Source organism: Lissotriton helveticus, chromosome 1_1 (assembly GCF_964261635.1).
Source record: "Lissotriton helveticus chromosome 1_1, aLisHel1.1, whole genome shotgun sequence".
Classification (NCBI taxonomy): domain Eukaryota; kingdom Metazoa; phylum Chordata; class Amphibia; order Caudata; family Salamandridae; genus Lissotriton; species Lissotriton helveticus.
In genome coordinates, this window is record NC_136057.1 from 630,825,853 (window position 1) to 630,852,609 (window position 26,757).

The following is a 26,757-nucleotide window of genomic DNA, read 5'->3' on the forward strand; positions in this document are numbered from 1 at the left end:
GGTCGACCTGATGCCCCTGCTCAATGTCCAGTGTCTGTCGACAAGTCCCCGCTCTCTGAATTCGGTCACACGCCCGCCTGTTTGAAGTCTCTCGTTCCCCTAGTTTGTTCCTAATTTGGCCTTGCTCCATCCCCCTTTTCCTCTGACCTACCCTATGGACTGTTTTGAACGCTCTTCTTCCATCTGAACTTTCTGACAATCACCTCAAAGGACACAGGGCGAAAGGGACCTTTCCGACCAGGAACGCGAGGAAAGGGTCGTGCCCTGCAACGCAGAACTTAGAACCGAGCTGGACTCGTAGCTCCACCGCCGGTGCTCAACAGCGCCAACGAAAGGCAACAAAGAATGATGAGAACTCGTTAAACTTCGAACATTTGACATCCCCAATCGCCGTTTCTGCTAGACCTCATTTCTCTCCCAGCCGCCATTGTATTGATCATGCTCCAATCCGAACCTGATATATATGTAATAACCTGCCAGTATGAAATATGCTTGCTGCTTTCGCTACAGAATCGTTTTTGTATTACATTCCTATGACTTTCCTGCTAAACAAATTGATCAAAGTTTATCAAATAGGCCCACCTCCTAAAAACTAGAAATGTTAAAATGTATTGTTTACAACTCTTTTCCTCTAGGGTTCCTACCGTTTCCTTTCTCATGCCCACCACAATAGAACCGAGTAGAAAATGAACCAGCAAGATGTCTTGAATATGTTAAAGGGAGGACTGTTGAAAATTAGTACGTTTCGGTGAACATTATCTGCGCCATCTTGCCTCTCCCCCTGATGCCACACTTTTGTCGTGCGCGCCCGCCATTTTGTTAGATGCCCCGATCAGAACGAACCCTTTTGCATGCCGCTGGCCCCTGACATAGCCTTTCGCCTTCACTAAGCCTGCACGCTGACCACCCCCTGCTTGCACCTGCCTTGAGTCATAAACCCCTCTTCGGCGCTGCTCTGCCCCAGGCCCTCATCCTGTTCCCAGCGCGACACCTCCCTGCTTCCCTTTCATGATCTCCGGCCCTTAGATGCAAACCCCCTTTTTCCCCGTATGCCCGCTTTGTCTTCCCCGTTCCCAGGCCGACACCCAGCTCTGCCGATACCATTCCTTGCCCCTCCCCGTACAATAGAAAGCTTCCCCCATCAAAAGATCCCCGGGTTGATCAAAGCCCCCACCCCATGAGATCCGATCAAAACCCCCCACATTCCGTGAATCGGCGGAATATCCAGCTGCGTGATACTCATCACCTGTTGTGACTAGGGTGGGGACTTCGACTGTAAATGTGTGTGGGAACGGGCCCAAAGGGGATTTCCGGGAATGTCTTTTTCATACATCAAAGCTTTAACATGAATGTGTAATGTACAATAAAGTCATAAACTTGTGTATAAGAGGCCAGGCCTCAGGGATGCAGTTAGAGCACCTCAGAACGATACCTTCTGTCCGTTTCGTTGTGTTCTCCTCCGGAGAGAATAAAAAACTTTGTTTCCTGCTTTCCAGTCTCCAGCGCCTGCCTCTTCATTTGATTAAATAACTAGAGGGTCACAGAGGCAATACCGCCGGGCAAATATCGATTGTCCCCGACCCGCCTCAGGTTTTTACAACGCAGCCCACTCGGCGCGCACGCATCACCTCAGCGACAAACCTGGGAAATTGTTAGCCTGGCTCATTAAACAGGAAGATCGCTCAGCGCCTGTGTCTGCAATATGCACTGACAGGAACAAGGTGGTGTACACACAGAACGAAATACACATGGCTTTCACAGGCCACTATCAGGCTTTGTATCGCTCCCAACTACGGGTCCCCACCACAGACATTACAGACTATCTCTCAGAAATACAGATACCGAGATTGACTGCCGCACAGCAAGGTGACCTTGGGGCACCGCTTGCGCCCGAAGAGCTGCGCACTGCCATTTCTGCCCTATCAAATGGCAAGTCCCCTGGCCCGGACGGGCTTCCTGCCTGCTCTGATATTCTGATTCCCGAGCTGCTAAAAATGTATGCAGCTGCCACCGAGGACTCCTCTCTCCCCCCCCACGCTAAACGAAGCCACCCTCATCTCCCTCCTAAAACCCGGCAGGGATGGCACGCGCATGGGCTCATACCGGCTGCTGGCCCTGCTAAATACTTGCTTCCACCCTGGCTCAACGTCTGGCCCCCCTGGTCTCAACTCTCGTACACCATGACCAGAATGGTTTTGTACCCACGCGCAGCACCTCTTATAATATCCGCAGACTATTCAGAGTGCAAAAATATGCCACCCACCAATGGCCGCAATCGGGGTGCCTCGTGCTGGACCTCAAGAAGGCATTTGACTCAGTGGAGTGGCCCTATCTCAGGGCAATGATGGAGAAATATGACCTAGGGGACGATTACATAGACATGGTTGGCTTACTATATCAAAAACCCACAGTACGTGTGCGTACGGGCAGGCTGTTATCTGACGCGATCTGGGTGCGAAGAGGAACTAGACAGGGCTGCCCCCTGTCTCCATTGCGTTTTTTCCATGGCCATAGAACCTCTTGCAGCGTTACTGAGAGCGCAGGGAGAGGAGTGGGGGATCCCATTGGCGGACGGCTTGCATTCGGTCTCGTTATATGCGGATGATCTGCTTCTCTACGTTAGGGACCTGACCTGTATACCGCAGTCCCTGTCTGATACTTTTCGGACCTTTGAGGCCATGTCGGGACTCAAAGTCAACTGGGCCAAATCAGGAGCGTACTCCTTCAGCCCAGATACACAGGAGTGTGACATCCGCATCAATGGCGGGAGACTCGCCTGGTACCCTACTACATTTAGGTATCTTGGAATACACATTTATAGAACTCTGTCTGACATATTGGAGGGAAACCTGATCTGAGCCATCTCCTCATTGCACGCGCAGATGACCTTCTGGAAGACCCTTCCTCTGAATGTGCTCAGTCGTGTTGCACTGACAAAGATGATAGTCTTACCAAGGCTATTATACTACTATGCCAATATCCCAGTATATGTTCCAACCCGGGTGTTTCGGGAACTAGAAGCCTCGCTCCGGAACCTCATCTGGAACACCGGGAGACCTCGTGTGGCGCTGACAAAGCTCTATGTGCCCTCAGAAGCTGGGGGTCTTGCGGTTCCCAACCTGGAACTGTATTATCTGGCAGCGCAGCTACAATGGGTGACGGGCTGGCTGAGTGGTAGGAACTTAGGCGATACTGTCACGGACGCCACCACCTGGACCCACAAACAGATCTGTACATTGTTTCACCCCCTGACCAAGGCTCCCTGTCCGTCGCAGCTGCACGTGGCGGTAGCTCGCAGGTGCTTTCTGTGTAGCTTGAAACTAACTCGAGAGGTGAAACCTCATGCCCCAGCGCTCCCTCTGCTGGGCACCCCCAGAGATGGTGGAGTGGTGACGGAGGCTATGTTGGAGTGCAGGCTAGGGTGGAAACACTGGGAGATTTATATGCAGATGGCGCCCTGCTTCCATTTGAAGAGCTGGTCAGGGACACAGGCCTGCCAGCCAGACAGTTTCTCCTCCATGCGTCTATAACACGCACACTTGCGGACCCCTGGGGAAACATATCAGAAGAGCTGCAAACGCACCACTTCGTGCAACACCTCCATGTTATGGGCAATGGCTCCCACGTAGTCCATTGGCTAGCGCAGGCTCTCCTGATGCACACACAACACTCCACCCAACAGCAACGGGACAAATGGGCAGCGGATAGGGGGAGGATATGGACGGACAAAGAATGGGCAATGGTGCTGGCCAGCCCTGTTAATGTCCCACGCAACTCCCGCTTCAAAATCATACAATTTTACATCCTACACCGCGCATACCTGTCACCAGACAAGATCAACAAATACTTCTCGACCACTACAGCTGGGTGTCCACGATGCTCCCTGATTGGAGCAGACCTCCTACACATGCTCTGGACATGTCCCACTATACAAACATATTGGAACACGGTGACAACCCTGCTGAAGCAGAGTGTTGGCGAAGACCTGCCACACACATGGGAGGCCTGTATCCTGGGGCTATACAAGAGGACTAAACTCAATAAAGTACCGGCTAGGTTCTGGGACCTGGGACTCGTCCTAGAGCGAACCCCCACAGGCCAAATACTGGTATGCCTCCTTTGCTAACTAGGTGAGGGCGGAAAGCGCCACACTGCACAGGGAGGAGACAGCGGGACTGAGAAAATTCCCCATTGTGCAACTCTGGGATGATATCTTGAAATCCTTCCAACAGGCGAGTTTGGATCGGGGAATCACCTAGATGATGCCCCTTTCTGAGCCGGCCCTGGAAAGCGGGCGGGAGGGAATGCCTCATGCCCCAATCGATACCCCATCATCTTGGATATGAGCAAGTTGCAACCTATACCTATGCAGGGAGGTGCTGTTCCAGAGTCGTAATGCGACAGCCGTCTAGAACCCCCGCTCTCCTGACACCGGCACACTAGCGTCTGTTAGACACTGCTAAACCACTCTCCCCCTCCCCTGAGAGGAACCTGAGCCCCACAGGACTTCTATCGTCCAATACCTTAGCCCCGGAGTCGGAAGCTTACCTACACGGACACACATTGACACTCTTCACAACACGCTAGCCCTTCAACCTCATCCTATTTTTCTTATGTTGTTTTTATTTTCAGTCTCTCCCCCCACCACCTCATAATGTTGGAGAGGTTTTTTTTTCTCTCCGTTTTGTCCCATCTCATTTCTTCCCTAATGGTTAAGTTAAGGTGTCATGGTAGTTTTACCTACGGCACGTCTGTTACAAAATCGTATATATTGTATTAGTTATCGATAACCATCTAGCCCTCGGCATTCCTTATACAGCAATATAATAGGTGACACACCAAATGCTAACTGCCGGGAGAGACCCGGCCGGGGAAGGCGTGCGACAACAAGAACATGCCGCCTCACAACACATCTCATCCCCGCACCCCAGACTGCACTACTATTGATACCGAGCGACATCTCACTATCTAAAGCCTCCATTTCTATGCATATTGTTCCATCAATTTTGCCAAAAGAAATGTGATATGTGTTCAGTACCTCGCTATGTATTATCACTGTACTGTATTGTCGCTATATTGCTATGCAGATTAAGTGTGACATTTCCTTTTGCTCACTACATAACTGTGTACTGAAAATAAATGCTGAAAAACTAATAAAATATATTCAAACAAAAGAATTGTGGGGGGCTAGCATTGTCGGACATTCTGGAGACATGTGGAGAAGTGTGGCTCACTGGTTAGAAGCGGCAGACCCTGAAGCAGAGGTCAGGCCCGGGACCAGGGTTCAATTCCCGATGCAGCTGGGTCTTGGGCTCAATGTCCGCGGACTCGATAATTCTCGCCTCGGTGCCTACTCTAATCATGGGTCCCACTATGCAACTCTGGGCAATAGATTGCTTAATCTCCACAATGGCCCCAACAGCGCTGGGATGCCTGGCTTCACCTTGGGGGTGCCCTGAAGGGGGCATCTCACAGGGAAAGCCAGGATGGGTTCCACAGCGGTATACAGCGCCAGGATGCCCCGAGATGGGGCGGCAGTGCGCTTTACAAGTATACACACATTTACATTTACATTCTGTCTTATTATCAAGCATCCCATCTGCTTGTTCTGAATGAATGGTGGTATGGCGATAAGGAGGATCCGGCTTATGCAGTGGAGCGGCGGCTCATGGGGATCATTCTCTCCACAGGATATTATATTCGGCACCTCTACAGAGATTGTTGCCACCAGCTACGAAGCTTGTGCTCCAGGTCTGGAGACAGGCCTTACGCTGGATAGGGTGGTGGAACAGGCTAACATGGGAGACTCCCCTCTGGGATAATGGGCCATTTCGGCAATTGTTCGCACTGTGGGGGTTCCGGGGCCGGGATCATATAGGGATATCGGTATTGGGGGGTGTTCTGAGAGGTCCGGTTTTGAAGTCTTTCCAGGATCTCCAGACGGAATATAGTATGCCAAAATCCCAGTTTTTCAAATATCTTCAGCTCCGACATGCCCTGTCTTCCAGCCTGGAAGGCTTGGAGTCCATGGTGGAGTTTAGGCCCCTTGAAGCCAAGGTTTTTATGGGCGAGCTGCAGGATTGTAAGATTTCCAGAAGATACCAGAAACTAGTTATCTATTGCTCCCCCACACTGCAGAAACTTCTGCAGGATTGGGAGGGGGATGTGGGTCCCTTGGAGGAGGAGGACTAGGTGGAGGCCCTGGCCTCTCCGCGTGGGGCGGCCATAGCGGTGCAGCTGCGCCTGATCCAGTTTAAATATCTTCATAGGGCCTACTTTACACGGAAGCGTCTGTGCAAGGCAGGGCTGATTACCTCACCGGTGTGCCTTAGATGTAATCGGTAGGAGGGTACGCTAGTGCATACGGTTTGACAGTGTCTCTCCCTAGATCGTTTTTGGAGGGGGGTTCACACTTGTTTATCGGAAGTCCTGGGGTGGGACCTCCCCCGCTCACCGAAGCTTGCCTTATTACATGTGACGGAGGGAAAAGGCGGTAACATATATAAACGCCATTTATTATTATTGGGCCTTACTTTAGCAAACCGGGATATAGCCAGGGCTTGGAAGGCACTGAGGCCCCGTACAGTGGCAGCATGGAAGAACGGATTGGATTTCTGCATGGGCCTGGAAAAGCCCATTTTTGTCGCCAGGGTGTGCCCCCAAAAACACTTTAAAATTTGGAAAAGGTGGGCAGATTACCGAGACTATTCCTGGAGCGCTTGACACGCACTCGTAGAGCTCAAGATTGCACGGGGAAGATTCAGGGAGTGAGGTGGGGTGAGGAACTCCGGTTGATAGCATTATTGCAATATTCGAATGGTTTAATCAGATAGTGGGTGTATGGTGCGATCGGGGGTGGGCTTGGGAGGGGGGTAGTTTGATTTCTTTTGCATTTCTCTCCAGGTTCTTTTCCTGGGGCATTATTATTGAAAATGTCAAGTACAACATTGTATGCTTTGATTGTGCAGACGCTCCTGGGTTACAGGGCCCTGCTGTTTATGTGCAATTTGACAAATAAAATTTGTTTAAAAAAAGAAAAAACTTTGTATATTTTGGGATGCCGAGCCTCAGTGGATCCCGATGGATCTCAGGCTGAGATCTGATTGACTGCCACGACCTCAACCAGGAAGTGGTGTTACCCATCTTTTTTTCCTATAAACTATTTGTTTTTTTAACTTATTGTATTGATTTTCATATTAGGAAACATGATGAGAAAAAAAAACACAACATAAGAAGCGGTTCAAAGGTCTTGTGCACAAGTCATGCATGTCCCACTGGAATATTGCAATAGATATGTGCAAAACATATTTCCAATCAAGGCAGTGTAACACAACTGAGTATCACATAGTAAGGGATACCAGGGCACTCTGTCCAAACCTCCAAAAAAGATTCACAGAAGGAGATCAAACTTTACTACACTTGGCTGTCACATCATATGGTCACAACAATACATCACTCCTCAGCCTCTGAGCCAGGGTCCGAAGCTGAAATCCCCTCATCAGTGAATTTGTCTAGAAGCCTCCGCCATGTCATCACATCTTCTGCAGCCTTGTAATCTGTTCGGAAAAGACTCATGTGTTGCTTCTCCGCCAGCCCCCATCAATTAAATCCCTGAACCAGGGGGACATCTGCAGTGGTTTAGTCCCCAGCCATTCATAGGCCACCCTTTGTTTAGCCAGCAATAGAGCAAGATGGGAGAGTCTGTACTGGATTTTCTGTCCCTTAGGTTTCTTCACCTTACCCAGTAGGCAAACCCCAGAGCAAAGGGGTTCTTGATACCAGTGGCTGCCTCTATCCTAGGGACCACCTCCCTCCAAAAACTCTGAACTATAGTACATGCCCATGCAAGAAGCAGGAAGAAGTCACCCACCACCCCATACCGCTGCTCTAGTGGGATCCATTGTGTTGAGTTGATAAAGGGTTACATATGTGAGGGGAAAATAGTTAAAGTGCAGTAATTTAACCCTGTTATTACAGGACACTGTTCTCACAAGTTCGCAGGCACGCACCCAGGGGCATATTATCAAGACAGGTGATAACATTATCGCAGTTTTAGTGGCAGAAAACTGCCACTAAAATGGCGATAATGGGCTTGATAATATGCTCTATGGAATTCCAATTGAAGCCCATGTTGGATGTGAAGGACATCTAACATGGGCTTCAATTGGAATTCCATAGAGCATATTATCAAGCCCATTATCGCCGTTTTAGCGGCAGTGTTTTGCCGCTAAAACAGCGACAATTTTATCGCCTGTTTTGATAATATGCCCCCCAGTTTGTTTCTGGGCCGGGTTCCCCTAGGTCTACATCCTGCGCTCGCCTGACCTTATAGGGAGGTTGTATCGTGTCCCCCTTAAGAGCCTTATAAAAGAGAATAAATAGTTGACACCCTTCCCCCCTTTTTAATTAATCCCCCCAACACTGCGAGGGCTGCGGTGCTGGTGGTAACTCACTACACACCTCCCTTGCCGTTTGTTCCAGTTTAGCATCATAGAAAAAGTGTCCTAGTCCTACAACGAACAACTCCCGGGCCTCTAGGACGGAAAGAAACACCGCCCCCGGATATAAATCTCCCACCACCTGACAGCCCACTGCTCTCCAGTGATCCATGGACATGTCATCGTCAATCGACCGAAACAGTGTCAGGTCCCAGAGCCTCAATTCCCTGTTGAAGGGTGCATGCGTAGCACCCGCTTGACCACTGTTTTTATAATGCAGTGGTGTGCCGTACTAAGTATGGGATAGGGTTCTCAGACCCCCCCTTGCATTAATAATTGAGCCAATGTGTCATTCCCAAGCATGCCTCGGAGAAGCCTCTTTTCCCAGTTGTCTGGCTCAGCTAACCAACGTGCAGCATGCTGCAGCTGAGCCGCAAAGTAACATAGTTGCATGTCTAAAAGACCCAGGCCTCTGTCCTCTAAGACCCTTGTAGAACCGACAGGGCTACCCTACTACATCATCCCACTCAGACCAGCGTGATCAGTAGGCTATTCAACTTACGAAAGATTTGTGGCCCAAGTGGGAATAATGAGTTCTGCACTAAGTATGGGCAGAGTGGAAGAAAAACCATCTTGGCTATTGCTCCCCTTCCCATCACCAACAGAGGCAACCTATTCCAGAGCCCTATCGATCCAGCGAGACCCTTAAGGACCCTGTCAATGTTCAGATACCGGCGGACGGTGTCAGTATGCGTGACCATTATGTCCAGGTATCAGAAGCTCTAAGTTTCCCAGTGGATCCTCCAGGTCTGGAAGTTGTTTGATAGGTTTCGCCACAAGTCTCCCAAGAGGACATAGCAAATTTGATTGGCACTGCCCTTTCAGGGGAATGAACGTAAATTAACGTGTCATCCGCATATAGAGAGATGAAGTGGTTGGCACCATTCACTTGAATACCCCAGGGATTCAGTTCTTTGCGTAACAGTAATGCCAAGGGTTCAATGGAGATCGCAAATAAGAGTAGCGAAAGAGGGCATCCCTGTCTGGAGCCTCTTCCCAGCCACCGGGCCTCCGATAATTCACCTTCGACCTTTATATGCACCATAAGGATTCATGTACAGCAGCTTCACCCAGTCACAGAAGACAGGCCCGAACAGCATCTCCCACAACACCGCCATCAGATAATCCCACTTCACAGTATCAAAGGACCTATCTAGATCCATAGATACAAGAGCCACGGTCATCAGCAATGTATTCGTGAAGCACATGTGAGAGCCAAGGGAGATTAAACTCCGTACTACTATGAGAACCTCCAATAATTTTTCCTTTAGTTCCGAGGAATAAGAGTGAAGGAATTCAATAGGAAATTCATCCCCACCAGGGACTCACTGAGGGCCACTCCCACCTCCTCCAGGGTGATATCCCCATCCAGTTTTCGCACACACTAGGGGGCCAGGCCTGGCAGACCCACTTTACAAGTCACTCTTTACCAAACCTGCTAGAATTTTTGACTTGTATGATTACTAATTTAAGTTTGGCACAATTAATGGTTATTATTTGAGCACTAATGCACTTTTATTTACTTGCTGCATAGATTGCTACCATAACGTTTCCCTGCCCATACAGATCTTAATTGTGAATTTGGACATCGTTGTCTTCCTGGTCCGTCATGGCGTGTGCCGATTGAACAGAGGGAAACAGTCCACAAATTCTGAGGCTCGGTAAGACGACCGCCATTTTATGTGTGGTTGTCAGTCTAGTCTTTCGCAGTCCTCTACTATCTCACTGAGAGCTACTTAAGAGGTGTCCTAGCGAAGATGTGCTGCCAGCGGGCCAAAGGCAACCCCGTCTGCGCCCAAACGCCGCAGCTGCCAGAATGCTCCTTTTCCACAAAATGGAAAGATATTGCCTACAATATCATATTGCAGTAGAAATCTTACAAGTATTGGAGAAAACTTAATTCTTTCTGGAAATCCTAGTATACTATGTTCTTCAGTACTCTCATTAGAATAGGATGGCCCTATACTTACAGAATCTGTAATTTTGATGGTTCACTTTCCATTCCCCAGGAAAGACACAAGCCTTTTAGTAACAAGAACTCCTGTCAGTTAGAGCACAAAATAGGCAGCTATATTCAGGTTACAGAAACAGTACCACTAACATTACAAAATTCGGTAAATACCCAGCTACGTTGTCTCTACTGAACCACACACTCTATTCCCACATATGCCCTGGAACTTTGGAATCTTTTGGCTAATGATAAACCAGATATCTGTTTTATTTCAGAAACATGGCTCCATTCTACAGCACTTTGACAAGATAGAGAGTCCAAAACAGGGTGGCAGAGTGCCTGTTGTCTTTCAGAAACCGTCACTCTATTGAACTAAATACTCACTGATTGGGAGGACCTTTGTATCTTCAAAATGGAACACTATCAAAGGCAATCGGGAAGGGTGCTCTAGTATATGTTCTACCAGGACCTAGAAAAAAATTCAGCAATAAATTGATCGAATTTGCGGCACCACATACTTTGGCATCAGAACATTCCTTGATGGCTGGGTATTTGAATTATCATGCAGAGCTGCATTCTGACCCTGATACTTCATGATTTCATTCTGACCTAGAATCATATTGCCTTTATCAAAAAGTATCAGGCCCAACACACAGCTGAGCACATATTGGACCATATGTTCACAAACCTCCTTAATTTACAGGTTGACCCCCCCCACACACCTCTGGTCTGGACAGACCATTTTTCTATTAACTTCTATCTTCACATGGGAGAATCCTCGGGTCTTAAGATTGTAGCACCTACAAAGGTCAGACCATGGAGGAAGTTGTCTCTTCAATTCTTGACACCACATTTTTTCTCCTCCTTCTCTACTGCCCACTCAGATATTAATCTTGCTCTCGAGGATTTTGAGGAAGCATTTACTCAGGCATTAGATACCATTGCTTCCGAAAAAAGCAGCTACTGTCATAACATAGAAAGCTATGTCTCCCTGATTCTCAGAGTCCCTTAAAGCAGAATAAAGCGGCAGAAAGTTGGAACGCTAGTAGCGAGTGACTAAAACTTTAGCCGCCAAACTTACTTATAAAGCAGTCTTAGGCATATACCATAGAAACATAAAAATTGTAAGGGAGACTTGCATAGTGAACAGAATTAACAAACCCAGAAACACGACAAAGGAATCATATAAGAATTTAAAGAAATTTACCAAGCCTTCGGCTGGGGCCTCTTCCATCCCAGCATCTTAGTCTCTTTGTGATGACCTTGCGACTCATTCTGAAGAAAATCTGTGTAATCTATGATACACTGTCAAATGGTCCCACACAGGAAGTGATGGCTCCACCTGCCTTTTCATCTTCTATTCATCTCACTCTTTCAGAATCTTTTAACGCAGTCTCCCCTGACCAAATCTTGGTCCTGATAAATAAGATCAAATTGGGCACCATAGGACCTACCTCCTCCTTATATTATGGCAACCTTGGCCCCTGCACTCCTTCCTGCGATTACGGGTCTGTTTAATCAGTCCCTGAATACTGAAACCATTCCCACAAAATGGAATGAAGCACCGCTGAGATCTATTTTAAAGAAATCCATGGCGGATCCTCTGGAACTTACAAGTTACAGACCAATATCGCTGCTCCCATTTTCCGGAATGGTTATGGAGACTGTAGTTAATAAACAACTGATGTCTTTCCTGGAAACCCACTCTCTGCTAGACCCTTACCAGTCTGGCTTTCAGGCGTCCCACAGTACGATACCTGCATTGGTGGATGTTCTGGACACCATTAGACTCCTTGGATGAAGGCCACCCAACCATGTTAGTACTATTAGAACTATCTGCAGCTTTCGACACCATCTCACATTCTATTCTAGTCCTAAGACTGATTGAGATTGCTGTCAGCAGAAAAGCCATGGGTTGGCTAAAAAACCGTTTTAAGGGATCTGACCCATACATTTCAGTTAGATCTCTTTAAATCGTGAACCATGAGCTTGGTAGGAGTTCTATGGGTGCCAGAATAAACCTGGAAAACTCCTGGCAAATTACCTTATAATTAAACAAAACAAATTACTCATTGATTCCATACTTGACAAAAATGGCCTCACTCATTATAAGGATTCTGATATTTGAACTCCAGTTCGGAAATGTTATAATATCTTATATACACAGATTCTATTTCCTCAGATCAGGACATTTTAGGATATTTATCTTCTGTTCGAAATGCGAGTTTTTCTCTGATTGACTTTTCCTCTCTAGAGGCAGATGTTACACAATCCGAACTACATCTTGCATTGTTATCTCTCAAAAAAAGATAAAGCTCCAGGGCCTGATGGCATTACAGCGGAATTCTATATTTACTTTTCTAAGTTACTTCTTCCTAAAGGACATCCTTGGGGGCCAACTACCCCTCCTGTTACCTTCAGTAAGTCCACACAGCGGGATTGCTGAGAGGTTTTCGGTGGCCAAGCCCCCATTCTCCACCTCTTTGTAAACGCACCTCCTGGTGTGCTGCTGGTTTGGGGATGAAGACCCCTTGACTGCTGAGAGTCCTTAGGGGCCAATTATACTCCGGGTCTGCCCTTTTTTTAAATTAGTTTTTTTATTAAAAAATAAGAGGGGGCCCAGCCTTTTCTTTTTTTCTAATTAATGAAGGAAGGGGGGCCATTTTCCCCCTTTTTTAAAATTTAATAGCATTTTTAAAAAGGAAGGGGGGCCACAAGGCCCCAATCCGGGGCCGATTTAAGCCCCAGGGACCCCATCCCTCACATCCTGGCCTCTAGACTGGGTGACCTGGGCCACCCCTGGCACCCATGGGGACCGCAGGGGGAGCCTGAAGGCCCCTGCGGTCCCTGCCGGCTCCCTGCCTCCTGCAGGAGCTGACATTGCTTTGAGACCCAAGGAGCTGCTAACATGCAGCTCCCTGGATCTCAAAGCAAATTGTCTGTTTCCCTGCATGCTTGAAAGCGGGAAGGGAAACAGACATGCTCCGTTTTTAGCAAGCACGTGCATTTTCTGGTTTTGCTTGCTGAAACCGGAGCACGTTTGCTATGGCTTGGCAAGAGCACAGCCATAGCAAACTGCAATGTGCCGGGACATTGCTGGAGCCGGCCCTGGCAGGTGGCGGTCCCCAGGGCCATCTAGGGCTCCAGGAGGGCCCCCCTCCTTTCTTTGAATTTTCTCCAGAAATTTGATGGTCCCTTGGGTCGGGGGTCTGCGATGGTCCCCCTTAATTGTAGCCCTGGGGAGGTGGCAGTCCCCAGGATAGTGGGGTTGCTGTGTGGCGTGGCGGTCCCTGGGGCAGCGGGGAGACCGTAGGGCCTCACCAGTATTCTAGATAATAATATGTTTATGTGCCCCAGGGAAGGTGGCGGTCCCAGTGGCGGTGAGGGGGCCGAGTGGGCCACCCCATATGTATACTACAGTGCCTTGGGAAGATGGCGGTCCCCTGGAGAGCCGTGCAACTCCCCCCATATTATTACTGACCCGGAAGGTGGCAGTCCCCGGGGCTCAAGAAAAGCCTTTGATTACCCTCATGCCTGGGATTTTGTCCACCCAAGGGCTTTAGAAAAATGTTGCGCTGAAGGCGGTGCATCTTTTTTTTTTCCGCCGATCCACCTGCAAATCCACGGCAAAATAAAAATAAACAACAACAAAATAAAGCTTTCAAACCTCGGCAGGCTTCCTGTGGGTACCGCCCCCACCATATCTTAGGGGGTCAGGGTATTCCTACCCTGCCTCCTTCTTTATTTTTGACTTTTTTTCTGAGACTCGGCTTCAAGCTACCAACCCTTCCTGGTTCCCGGCAGCCAAACACATTTTTGTAGGATCCTTTGAGTCCACTGCAAGGACTCGTGCCCCCCGATATCTATATTGTTTAAAGTTTAATTTCTCTGAAACTACTGAACGGATTCACACCAAATTACAAAAAGCACGCTTTCTGGACCAACATCTAGCTTTCTGCCACATTTGGTGAATTCCGTTCAGCAGTTCGGGCTGTAGTCGTGTTAAAGAATGAAAAATCCCCATAGACATAACATGGGAAAAACACATTTTAGGACCCCCCTTTTTTCTGGGCCACCACTTGACGAATCACCCCGAAACTTTCAGAACAGCAGCTGAACCAAAATTGGGAAGCTTTGTGATAATTTCGTGAACATTTGTCAAGCGACGCTAAAGTTATTGGCAAAACAACAAACGCTTTTTCTATGGAAACTTTGGTCTGCACTATAAGTACCTACTGGCGTCCACCAGTAGGTAATATATATTTATATATATATTACACACTACACAGTTGCACTGTGTAGTTCGAGTTCGGAGTTTCCATAGCAAGAGTGTTTTCTTTTTTGTTAATGACTTTGGCTCAGTCTGACAAATTTTCATAAAACTTTCCCAAAACAAATGCATCCACCTCAGCTCCTGCCTGAAAAGTTTCTGAATAATCAAGAAGGGGCAAGGAAAAAGGGGTGTCCCAAAGCACAATTTTCCATGTTAATTCTCATAGGAAATTTTGAGAAGTGATACAGGAAAGATGAATGAATGGAATGACACCAAATATGCCAGATAATTAGAATTTTACTTAGAGAATATGCTTTTCATTATTTGGTGTAAATCCGTTAAGCCATTTTCGAGAAATTCATGCTTAAAGAAGTGCTTGAGTTGGTCATGAAGGTGTTAAAATGTTATTGACGTCTAAACGTTTATTCCTGCTGGAGTCCTGCGATCCCTTAAATTAAAAAAATGAGGGCCTCCAACTGGTCGATAGAGCTTTTTTTCCTCTCTGCCTTTTTAGTCCTACACAACATAATCATCTGATTGGCAGCGCCTAATTTGAGCTGGTGGTTTTCGGTGCTTGGCACCGGCAGTTATGACAGGCTGGGCTGTTTGTCTAATTTAGAGTGAGCACAACAACAGTTGTTTACTAATTCAATATACGTTAAAAATGATGATTACCTGCCACCCATGCTAATCTTATAGCGTTGGGGGCCTGGAATAGGCGGAATTGTCACACTTGTAGGAGTGTGATGGTTAGTAGTTGGTTTGGTACTGTCATTGGTAGCACTAGCAGGGGCAATGGGTGGTGTAGGCTGCAGTGGCCTCCTGATGAGAGCCCTGGCACTTAATATTTTTACAAATTAAGCACTGCTGATTGGTTGACCACAACTCAAAGGAAAGCGTTGCGGCTGCATTACAGGACCCTCTGGCACTCATGGGGCACAACCCTGAGAGATCCCCCTCTACAGAAGCAAATAAAAAATGGAGAAAAAAAGTTTTTGTATCCTGCGCCTAACTCCCCAGCTGTTTACAGCGGAAGGCTCTGTGCCGACGAGAGTGCGATAGAGTGCCTGCGGGGGTGGATGTAGGGTCTGGCCAACCCGATGCTGCGCATGGCTGAAGGCTTTGCACAGCAGAAGGTTGGCCACCCACTGAGGGCAGTCGGAGGCAAGGCCCTGCAGCCACCCACTGAGGGCAGTCGGAGGCAGGGCCCTGCAGCCAACTCCATGCTGCACACAGCCAAAGACTGTGCACAGTGGAAGGGGGTCGACTGCAGGGGGTTGGATGCAGTCTGCTGATACTCTGGCAGGAGGCATTATGATGTCACAATTAAATTGTGGCAACTTATTACAGTTGAGCAGCTACATCATTTTAGTATTGCAGGTGACCCTTGTCAGGTGTACCCTTGCATACACTAGGGTTGTACACATATGGGATAAAGTAACCCCTGATGTACATTATATGAATAGTGCAAGACACAGAAGTGTTCCATGTCCCTATAGAGGCCATATAACGTTGAGGTGACTTGAAACTTGCACTATCATTTTAATGTATGGCAGAGAGTATTGTATTCCTTATAATACATGGCCACACTGCAGCCCATCCCACAGATACCTTAAATCCTTGGTGGCTTGCTGTTTCATATGAAAGAGATAGTTTGGTTGCGGAAATTAATTGAATTAAATACAACAAACTACAGTTAGGAATTTATTGCAAAAGAAAGTATTAGAATCGATTTACTGTAAGTCAGATAAAAAAAATTGTAGCTGAAAATGTGCACCTGTTATACACCAACCCGAAAGCCAGGTTTGGGACGGGGGAGGTCTCGTCAGCATATGGCATTTATCGAGGTACCAGACAGGTGTGTCCGCTGTCATACCTGTTGTTTGCCTTGGCTATTGGGTACCTGGTGGTATTTTTCAGGCCACGGGGGATCGGACACGGCCTGGTCATAAGGGGCAGAGAGCATGTTACATCCTTAGACACCAACGACTTGTTACTCTATTTGAGGGCTGGCCAGATGAGTGTGGTGAGCGCCTTTGAGTTGTTGGAGGAGTTTTCTGCACTCTCTGGCCCACGTGGCATTATTCATAAGATAAAACACAGAATGCTTCGTAGTTATTCCATCATGTCAAATGGCCACAGTTGAGACATGTGTGTCCAATGAATAAAGATGCATTTTCTTTGAAGCTTCATGTGACACCAGCGCCGACGAGCGTTTCGGTGGATGACCCCGGATGTGGGTCACATCTTCTTCAGAGTGCAAACAACATGATGCAGAAGGAGCTGCAGGGCCTGAGAGGCCTGAGCCTATGCCAGTCCCGCAGGAACTAAGCAGTAGACCTGAACACATGGGTTGGTCTTCAGACAAAGGTGGCTCCCGGAAAGTAAGAGGACATGTCTCTGGGGGAGCTGGGGGGCACCGATAAGAAGCAAGGGTTTTCTGTCCACGGGCCAGGTGAGAAGGATGTCCTATCCCCTAGGAGTGATGAAGTGACCAAATGGCAAAAATGTATCATCCCCAGTTGTCTGCTTGTGGGTCGATAGCCGGATTCGAGCAACACCAGTGCGGGGGAGGCTCCCAGGATCATGCCAGATCTGGTGTTTGCTCGAATCCGGCTGTCATAGTTCTCCTGTAATGCTTTTAAAGCATTCAAATATTTATCTTCCAAGACACCCTCTACATCAGAACCTGCATCCACATTTCTAGTCCCATTCACAGGGATTGGTTTCAGGACTTTTCTCCCTTTCACACCTAAATATGTTTTAATATAGCTAGTTTCTTTTTTTGCGGCACACACTTCTCCTCCTACGGCCTCCAACTATATTTCAAATGTATCTTTCCAGTTTTCCCATGCCACACTTGGAAGTCCTGGTTCTTGCAAAAATAGTGGGTTTGCAGGTATAGATTGCACAGCCATGATACTTTATATGTACAAGCAATGCTCAAATTTAAATGTAATGTGCAGGTAAGTGTACATTTCAGACACTTACTATGTGCAAGTAATCCTCCTTAAAACTATTGGTAATTTCTACATTTGTAAATTTCAAATATCTGAAAGAGACACATTAGTGATAGATTCCTTACCTTAGGATATCCCCAGGTGTAAGACTGGATCCAGAATGTTTTGTTTAGCAGTACCCCTGCGCGTCAGTAGGTGGCTTCCTGCAACTGCGCGTCCATCACTGGCGGTGTATGCGCCGAGATGACATCACGGAGATTACTTAGGCGCCACCCATGCGCGCTGATGTCAGTTCTTTCTTTTTCCGCGCCAGCAAGCGCAGATCCGGATTGAGCACGTACCTTAGTCACTTTCTGCCTGCTATTTTGAGACTTTTGTCTCCCCTCCTTTCTTTTTTCTCCTGGTGCACGTAGGGGTGCCCGGCTTTAAGTCTTGCGGGGCCTGTCGCTGTAAGATGTCGGTAGTGGACCCCCACAATGTTTGCCTCTACTGCCTGGAGACCGATCACGACTCCCGGGACTGCCGGGACTGTTGAGCCATGGCCCCCAAGGCCTTGCAGGAACGGTGCCGGAATTTGCTGGAGGTCCAGCATTTGACACATCGCTGCTCTGGGTCTAGGGTCCATTCCCGGGACCGCTCGTGGGGCCGGAGCCGTCGCTTCTCGGGCTCCAAGTCTTCGCCTTCGGATTTCGGTAAGCGACACCATAAAAAGATGTCGAAGAAGTGTGTTCGCTCTCCGACATCCCCCCGCCGCTCCCCGGAGGCGGACGTGGGGGACAGGGGCTTTGCCCCTGCGACTCCTCTGGAGCCTGGGAGTCCCACGGCCTACCCGCCATACCCGGGTCCGACGGTGACTCCCAAATAGATGCAAGAGTTTCTTGCTGCTATGGACTGCCTTGTTAGGCCTCGGGCTCCCCCTGGCGCGCCTTCGGGCCCGCGGTCCCGTGTCCAAATCCTGTTGGCCTGGCGGCTCCGCCAACAGCTCCAACCCCGGCGCCACAGAATCTTATACCGTTGGCTCCGGCCCCGGTGCCACGAGGTGCAGCGTTGATGGCTTCGGCCCCGGCGCCGCCCTCGGCTCCACCCTCGGCGCCACACTGGGTGCCGTTTATCCCACCCTTGCCCTGGTTCTAGGACCATTTTGTTCCGACCTGGGATCCGCTTTTGCAGGAGGGAACTGGTGCTTCCCCGGCTGGCGCCATTCTAGGCGCCTTTCCCGACACCTTTCGTCCCTTCTCCGGCTTCGGCTCTGTTGCCGCGACCGGCCCCCCTACACCAGAGGCAGAACCAGCCTCCGTGCAGCCGTGGTCGCGGTTTCCGCAGTGGAGTGCGGGTCCGTCCACCTCCACCCCCGCTGCTTCCACCTCCAAACCTTCCTAATCAGAGCTTCAGGGAGCACCCCACGTTGGTGGGTGGCAGGATCTGCCACCACCTTCCCCACTGGTGCGAGATTACATAGGACAAGTGGGTGCTGCAGATAATCTGCCACGGTTACTCCCTTCCCTTTCAGTCTGCCCCTTCAGCCATGCCACCTCGGTGCCACCGCATGTCGAGGGACCATTTGGTTCTTCTCCGACAGGAAGTCATAACCCTCATGGCCAAGGGGGCCATAGGGTGCGTTTCTAGGCCAGAAGTAGGGAGTGGTTGTTATTCCCACTAATTTCTGGTCCCCAAAAAAGACTGCGTCCTATCTTGGACCTCCGGGACGTCAATCGCTTCCTCCGGAGGGAGAAGTTCAAGATGCTGACTCTGGCTCAGGTCTTGGCTGCCCTCGACCCTGGAGACTGGATTGTAGCATTGGACTTGCAGGACGCATATTTTCACATTCCCATCCTGCCGGCCCACCGGCGTTACCTGCGGCTCACGGTAGGCCAGGAGCATTTTCAGGTTACCGTGCTCCCCTTCGGCCTTACCAGTGCCCCTCCGGGTTCATGAAAGTGATGGCGGTGGTCGCAGCTCATCTGCGCAGGTCAGGGTTGTCAGTCTTCCCCTACCTCGACAACTGGTTGTTGAAGGCGGGCTCGCCCCAGGCAGTCTTCACCCACCTTCAGACTACGGCCGACCTCTTGCATTTGCTGGGGTTCTCCATCAACGTGCCGAAGTCGCAACTGAGTCCCTCTCAGAAGCTCCCCTTCATCGGAGCGGTTCTGGATTCGATGCAGTTTCACGTTTATCCTCCCGTGCAGCGAGTCCGGGATATTAAGGCTATGATTCCGATCTTTCAGCCGCTATCCCAGGTTTCAGTCAGGATGACCCTCTGGCTCCTGGGCCTGATGGCCTCCTGCATCCTGCTAGTGCAGAATGCCTGATGGCATATGCGGACTCTGCAGTGGGACCTGAAGTTCCAGTGGGAGCAGCATCAGGGCACCCAGTCCGATCATGTCCAGATCTCGGAGAGCACTGCACGACACTTGCAGTGGTGGCCCACGAATCGCGATTGGGTAAATGGCAGATCCATCTCCCTTCCTCAACCGGAGCACACAGTAGTGACGGATGCGTCCCTCCTGGGATGGGGAGGCCACTTGGGAAAGGCGGAGATCAGAGGCCTCTGGTCTCCGGCAGAGTCCCGTCTCAATATTAACCTTCTGGAGCTGCGGGCGATCTGACTTGCACTGAAGACATTCCTTCCCTCTGTGCGGGGAGGTGTGGTGCAGGTGTTCACGGACACCACCACCATCGTGGACCCTATGTCAGGAGGCTCTGCGCCTCTGGATAAGGCTGGAACATGAAGGCATTACCTTGGTGGTTCAACACCTGGCTGATTCTCTGTACGCCAGGGCGGACAAACTCAGCAGCCGGTGCATGATGGATCACGAATGGCATCTGAACTCGTACGTGGCGCAAGTTCTCTTTCTGCAGTATGGAGAGCCCTGGTTAGATCTATTCGCCACCGAAGAGAACGCGCAATGTCATCAGTTCTGTGTGTTGGAATTTCCAAGGCGGCACTCGCTCAGAGACGTTTTTTGTCTCGAGTGGAGCTGCGGTCTATTGTACGCCTTTCCGCCTATACCACTTCTGCCCAGAGTGCTGAAGAAGATCAGGTGTGACCGGGCCCAAGTCATTCTGTGGCTGTGGACTGGGCTCGAAGAGTATGGTATGCCGAGCTACTCAGTATGAGCATTGATCCCCCAATCCGTCTGCCTCTTTGGGAGGATCTTCTGTCGCAGCAGCAGGGGACGGTCCTTCACCCGAACCTGTCCAGCCTCCACCTCCATGCGTGGAGATTGAGCGGCGGCAGTTGATGGCTTTCGACCTTCCTCCCGAAGTCTGTAATGTCATTCTGGCAGCCAGGCGTCCCTCCACTAAAACGGTATACGCCTGCCGATGGAAAACATTTGTGGCATGGTGCACAGCAAAAGCTGTGGATCCCCTTTCTGCCCCTCTTTCTGAGGTTCTTCTGTTTCTTCTGTCTTTGGCCCAGCAGGGCTCTGCTATGGGCACTATCAAAGGTTATCTTTCTGCCATCACCGCATTTCTCGGGCTTCCTGATTAGCCTTCTCTTTTTAAGTCCCTGGTTGTTAACCGTTTCCTCAAAGGCATTACACACACGTTTCCTCCTGTGCCTTTCATAATGCCTCAGTGGGACTTAAATCTTGTCTTGACCTACTTGATGTGCGCTCCCTTTGAGCCCCTTCAGACCTGACCCTTACGTCTTCTCACCTTAAAGACAGCTTTCCTGGTAGCTATCACCTCTGCCAGAAGAGTGAGTGAGCTTCAGGCTCTTTCTTCCAAACCTCCTTTCCTTTCATTTCATCCGGACAAGGTGTTCCTAAGGACCCGTCCTTCTTTTTTGCCGAAGGTTGTCACGCCAATCCACATTGGGCAGACCATCACTTTGCCCACCTTCTTTCTCGCCTCCGCATCCTTCCAGGGAAGAGGAGAGGCTCCACCGTCTGGACCGAAAACATGCACTTGCTTTCTATCTGCAGCGAACACAACAGTTCCGGGTGGATGATCAGCTCTTTGTTGGCTACATGGGTGCCAAAAAAGGTTGGGCGGTGCACAAATGGACCATTTCTCGGTGGGCCGTTCTGTGCATCAAAGCATGTTACCCCTTGGCTAAGAAGGAGCCTCCTGTGGGGCTGTGTGCCCATTTGACCAGGGCAACTGCGGCCTCTACTGCCTTGGGATGCGGCGTTCCCTTGCAGGACATTTGTCAGGCAGCTACGTGGGCCTCGCTGCACACGTTTACCAAGTGTTATTGCCTTGACAGTCAAGTCCAGAGAGAAGGCTTCTTTGGCCGTTCTGTTCTCCGTGACTTCCTGGTGTAATTTTATTCGCAGACCCACCACTGGAGTTGGTATTGCTGGGGTATCTATTCTAAGTTAAGGAATCTATCACTAACGTGTCTCTTTCAGATGCACAAGTTACTACTTGTGTAACGATATATCTGTAAGAGACATTAGTTAGTGATAGATTCCTTACCTTAGAATATCCCCAGGTGTCAGACTGGGGATATTCTCCAGATGAAAGTTAGGAGCACCTAACCGCGTTTATTTTCATCTAAGTGGAAGAACCGTGAAAAGTCCATCTGCATTGGCATGGTCAGTCAAATGTTTGTGTTGCACAGTAAAGTCCATTCCTTATAGAGAGATGGACCATCTCAACAATTTGGGATGTCCCCTCTCCTCTGCATCAGTCATCTGAGAGGCTTGTGGTCAGTTTGAACCTTGGAGTGAGTCCCAAACAGATAGGGTTTCAGCTTCTTCAGGGACCAAACTATAGCAAAGGCTTCACTCTCAATGACACTCGAAAGCTGATCTCTGGGAAGAAGTTGTCTACTAATAAAGGCAACTTGGGTTGATCCTGACCCTCTTCATTCAGCTGTGACAATACTGCCCCAGTCCCATTGTTCTGAAGCATCTATTCGGACCACAAACTCTCTGCTAAAGGCAGGTGCTTTGAGTAAAAGTGCTGCGCACAGTGCCTCTTTCAGGGTGTCAAAGTCCTTCTGAAACATTTCAGACCAAATGCCTGTCACGGGCTGTTTCCTTGAGGTGAGTATTTCAGAGAGCAACAACAATGCCATGCCTCTTCAGCAGTCCACTATAGTACCCAGTCAGGCCCAGAAAAGCTGTTTTGGGAGGCTATAATGCCATGATGGTTTGGATCTTGGGTTGGAGAGACAGCACATGTGCTCCACAGTCGCGGCCGGCAAAACTCGCGGGTGGTGGGGGCACGCGAGGGACCTCGCGGAGGTTTGCGCGGGGGGGGGGGTTATTTTAAAAAAAAACTTCCCTTTCCGGGTCCCGCGTTGTGTCTGCTCCTGACCTGCTCTCCTGCTGTCCTGTCTCCAGCAGGAACAGGAAGCAGGCAGCCTCCCTCCGCTCCAGCCAATCACAACGCTGCAATGGCAGCATTGTGATTGGGCGGGATGCTGACCAGCCAGGCACCTATGGCACCTATGGGGCGGCCATTTCCTCCATGTAGGCTGCATGGCAGCCTACATGGAGAAAGGGCAGAGTGCGCATGACTGGTTTGGTCGGCACTCGGGCCGACCAAACAGTCAGCGCCTTCAGCAGTGGGCAAACCACTCCTCACCTGCCCTAGAGCAGACCCGCCCGCCCCCAACTAAACACTTCTGTTTTCTCACAGTGAGAGAAGCAGAAACATAAAGCAGAAGTTACTACTTGTGTAACGATATATCTGTAAGAGACATTAGTTAGTGATAGATTCCTTACCTTTAGAATATCCCCAGGCGTCAGACTGGATCCGGAAAATTTTGCGTAGCAATACCCCTGTGCGCCGGCAGGCGTCGTCCGCGGCTCCGGGTCCGTCGTCGGCGCCGGAATGACGTCGTCGGAGTACTTAGACGCCGCCCATGCGCGCTGACGTCAGTTCTGATACACAGCTTTTCCGCGCCAGATACGCAGAGCTATGATAGAACCAACACTGGTGCCATGAAACTAGGGCCCTGAAAGGGGATGACCTTAACCCTAGATATCGGTTCACAGAACGGGGAGGATGGGTCGGTCGGTAAGGAATCTATCACTACCTAATGTTTCTTACAGATATATCGTTACACAAGTAGTAACTTGTGCATCTGAAAGAGACACGTTAGTGATAGATTCCTTACCTTAGAATAGATACCCCAGCAATACCAACCCCGGTGGTGGGTCTGCGAACCAATAATCACACCAGAAAGTCCTGGAGGACGGAACGGCCAAAGAAGCCATCCCTCCGGACTTGGCTGTCAAGGCAATAGTGTCTTGCAAACGTGTGCAGCGAGGCCCACGTAGCTGCCTGGCAAATGTCCTGCAAGGGCACTCCTCGGCCCAGGGCAGTGGTAGTCGCCGTGGCCCGAGTGGAATGAGCCCTCAATCCAACAGGGGGCTCCTTCTTAGCCAAGGAGTAACATGCCTGGATACACAAGATGATCCACCGAGAGATGGTCCGCTTGTGCACCGCCTTTCCCTTCTTAGCGCCCACGTAACCAACAAAGAGTTGGTCATCCACCCGGAACCGGCGTGTGTGATCCAGATAGTAAGAGAGCGCAAGTTTTGGGTCCAGACGGTGGAGCCTCTCTTCCTCTTTCGAGGGATGCGGAGGCGGAAAGAAGGTGGGCAAGGTAATGGACTGCCCGATGTGGAAGTCCGTGACAACCTTGGGCAGGAAAGAGGGTCTCGTCCGCAACACAACCTTGTCCGGATGGACAGAGAGGAAAGGAGGTGTGGAAGAAAGAGCCTGGAGCTCACTCACTCTCCTGGCAGAGGTGATGGCAACCAGGAAAGGAGTCTTCAGAGTAAGAAGACGGAGAGGACAATTATGGAGCGGCACAAAGGGAGCACACATTAGGTAAGTAAGAACAAGGTTCAAGTCCCACTGGGGCATCACGAAAGGAACAGGAGGAAACATGTGTGTGATGCCCTTCAAAAACCTATTTACAATTGGGGACTTGAACAATGAAGGCTGATCAGGTAGCCTTAAGATGACGGAAAGGGCAGAAAGGTACCCCTTGATAGTGCCCAGAGCAGAGCCCTGCTGGGCAAGAGAAAGAAGGAAGAGGAAAACCACAGAAAGGAGTGCAGAGAGTGGATCCACAGCCTTTGCTGTGCACCATGCCACAAATCTGTTCCACCTGCAGGCGTATACCGACTTTGTGGAGGGACGCCTGGCTGCCAGAATGACATTACAGACTTCAGGAGGCAAGTCAAATGGCCTCAACTGTCGTCGCTCAATCTCCAAGCTTGTAGGTGGAGACTGGACAGGTTCGGGTGGAGGACCGTCCCCTGCTGCTGCGACAGACGGTCCTCCCGAAGAGGCAGACAAATCGGTTGATCGACTGACATGCTGAGTAGCTCAGGATACCAGTATCTTCGTGCCCAGTCCGGAGCCACAAGGAAAACCTGGGCCCGGTCGCACCTGATCTTCTTCAGCACGCTGGGCAGAAGTGGTATAGGCGGAAAGGCGTACAACAGACCGCAACTCCACTCGCGACGAAAAGCGTCTCCGAGCGAGTGCCGCCTTGGAAATTCCAACACGCAGAACTGATGACATTGCGCGTTCTCTTCTGTGGCGAAAAGATCTAACCAAGGCTCTCCCCACTGCTGGAAAAGGCCTTGCGCCACGTCCGAGTTCAGACGCCATTCCATCATGCACCGATGGCTGAGTTCGTCCGCCCTGGCATTCAGAGAACCTGCCAGGTGTTGAACCACCAGGGTCACGCCCTGATGTTCCAGCCACTGCCAGAGGCGCAGAGCCTCCTGGCATAGGGTCCATGGCCCCACCCCGCCCTGTTTGTTGCAGAACCACATGGCGGCGGTGTTGTCCGTGAACACCTGCACTACACTCCCCCGGACAGAGGGGATGAATGCCTTCAGTGCTAGTCGGATCGCCCGCAGCTCCAAAAGGTTGATATGGAGCGGGGACTCCGCCGGAGACCAGAGGCCTCTGATCTCCGCCTCTCCCATGTGGCCTCTCCAGCCCTGGAGGGACGCGTCCGTCACAACCACGTGCTCCGGGTAGGGTAGGGAGAGGGGTCTGCCACTGACCCAATCGCTGTCCGTGAGCCACCACTGCAACTGTCTTGCAGTGCCCTCCGAGATCAAGACATGATCGGACAAGTTGCCCTGATGCTGGGCCCACTGAAACTTCAGGTCCCACTGCAGAGCCCGCATCCGCCACCGGGCATGATGCACCAGAAGGATGCAGGAGGCCATCAGCCCCAGAAGCCGCAGCGTCAACCTGACCGAGACTCGGCATAAAGGCTGAAAGATCGGAATCAGAGCCTGAATATCCCAAACCCGCTGTTCGGGAGGATAGACCCGAAACTGCGCCGAGTCTAGAACCGCTCCGATGAAGAGGAGCTTCTGAGAGAGGCACAGGTGCGACTTCGGCACGTTGATGGAGAACCCCAGCAAGTGCAGGAGGTCGGCCGTAGTCTGGAGGTGGCTGACGACTGTCTGGGGCAAGCCCGCCTTCAACAACCAGTCGTCGAGGTAGGGGAAGACTGACACCCCTAACCTGCGCAGATGAGCTGCGAGCACCGCCATCACTTTCGTGAACACCCGTGGGGTGCTGGTAAGGCCGAAGGGGAGCACGGTAAACTGAAAGTGCTCGTGGCCTACCGTGAACCGCAGGTAACGCCGGTGGCCCGGCAGGACGGGGATGTGAAAATAAGCGTCCTGCAAGTCCAACGCTACCATCCAGTCTCCAGGGTCCAGGGCAGCTAAGACCTGAGCCAAAGTCAGCATCTTGAACTTCTCCTTCCGGAGGAAGCCGTTGACGTTCCGTAGGTCCAAGATAGGGCGTAGGCCCCCTTTGCCCTTCTTGGGTACCAGAAAGTAGTGGGAGTAACAACCACACCCTACTTCTGGCCCAGGAACGCGCTCGATGGCCCCCTTGGCCAAGAGGGCCATGACTTCCTCTTGCAGAAGTTGCAAGTGATCCCCCGACATGCGGTGGAATTGCTGGAGGGGTCGCCTCGAAGGGGAGGGAGTAGCCCCTTCGGACGATTTGCAGCGCCCACCTGTCTGACGTGACAGTGCGCCAGTGGAAGAGGTGATGGCGAACCCTGCCCCCCACTGGCGTCACATGGGCCTGAAAACATGGACTAGGAAGGTTTTGAGGCAGATG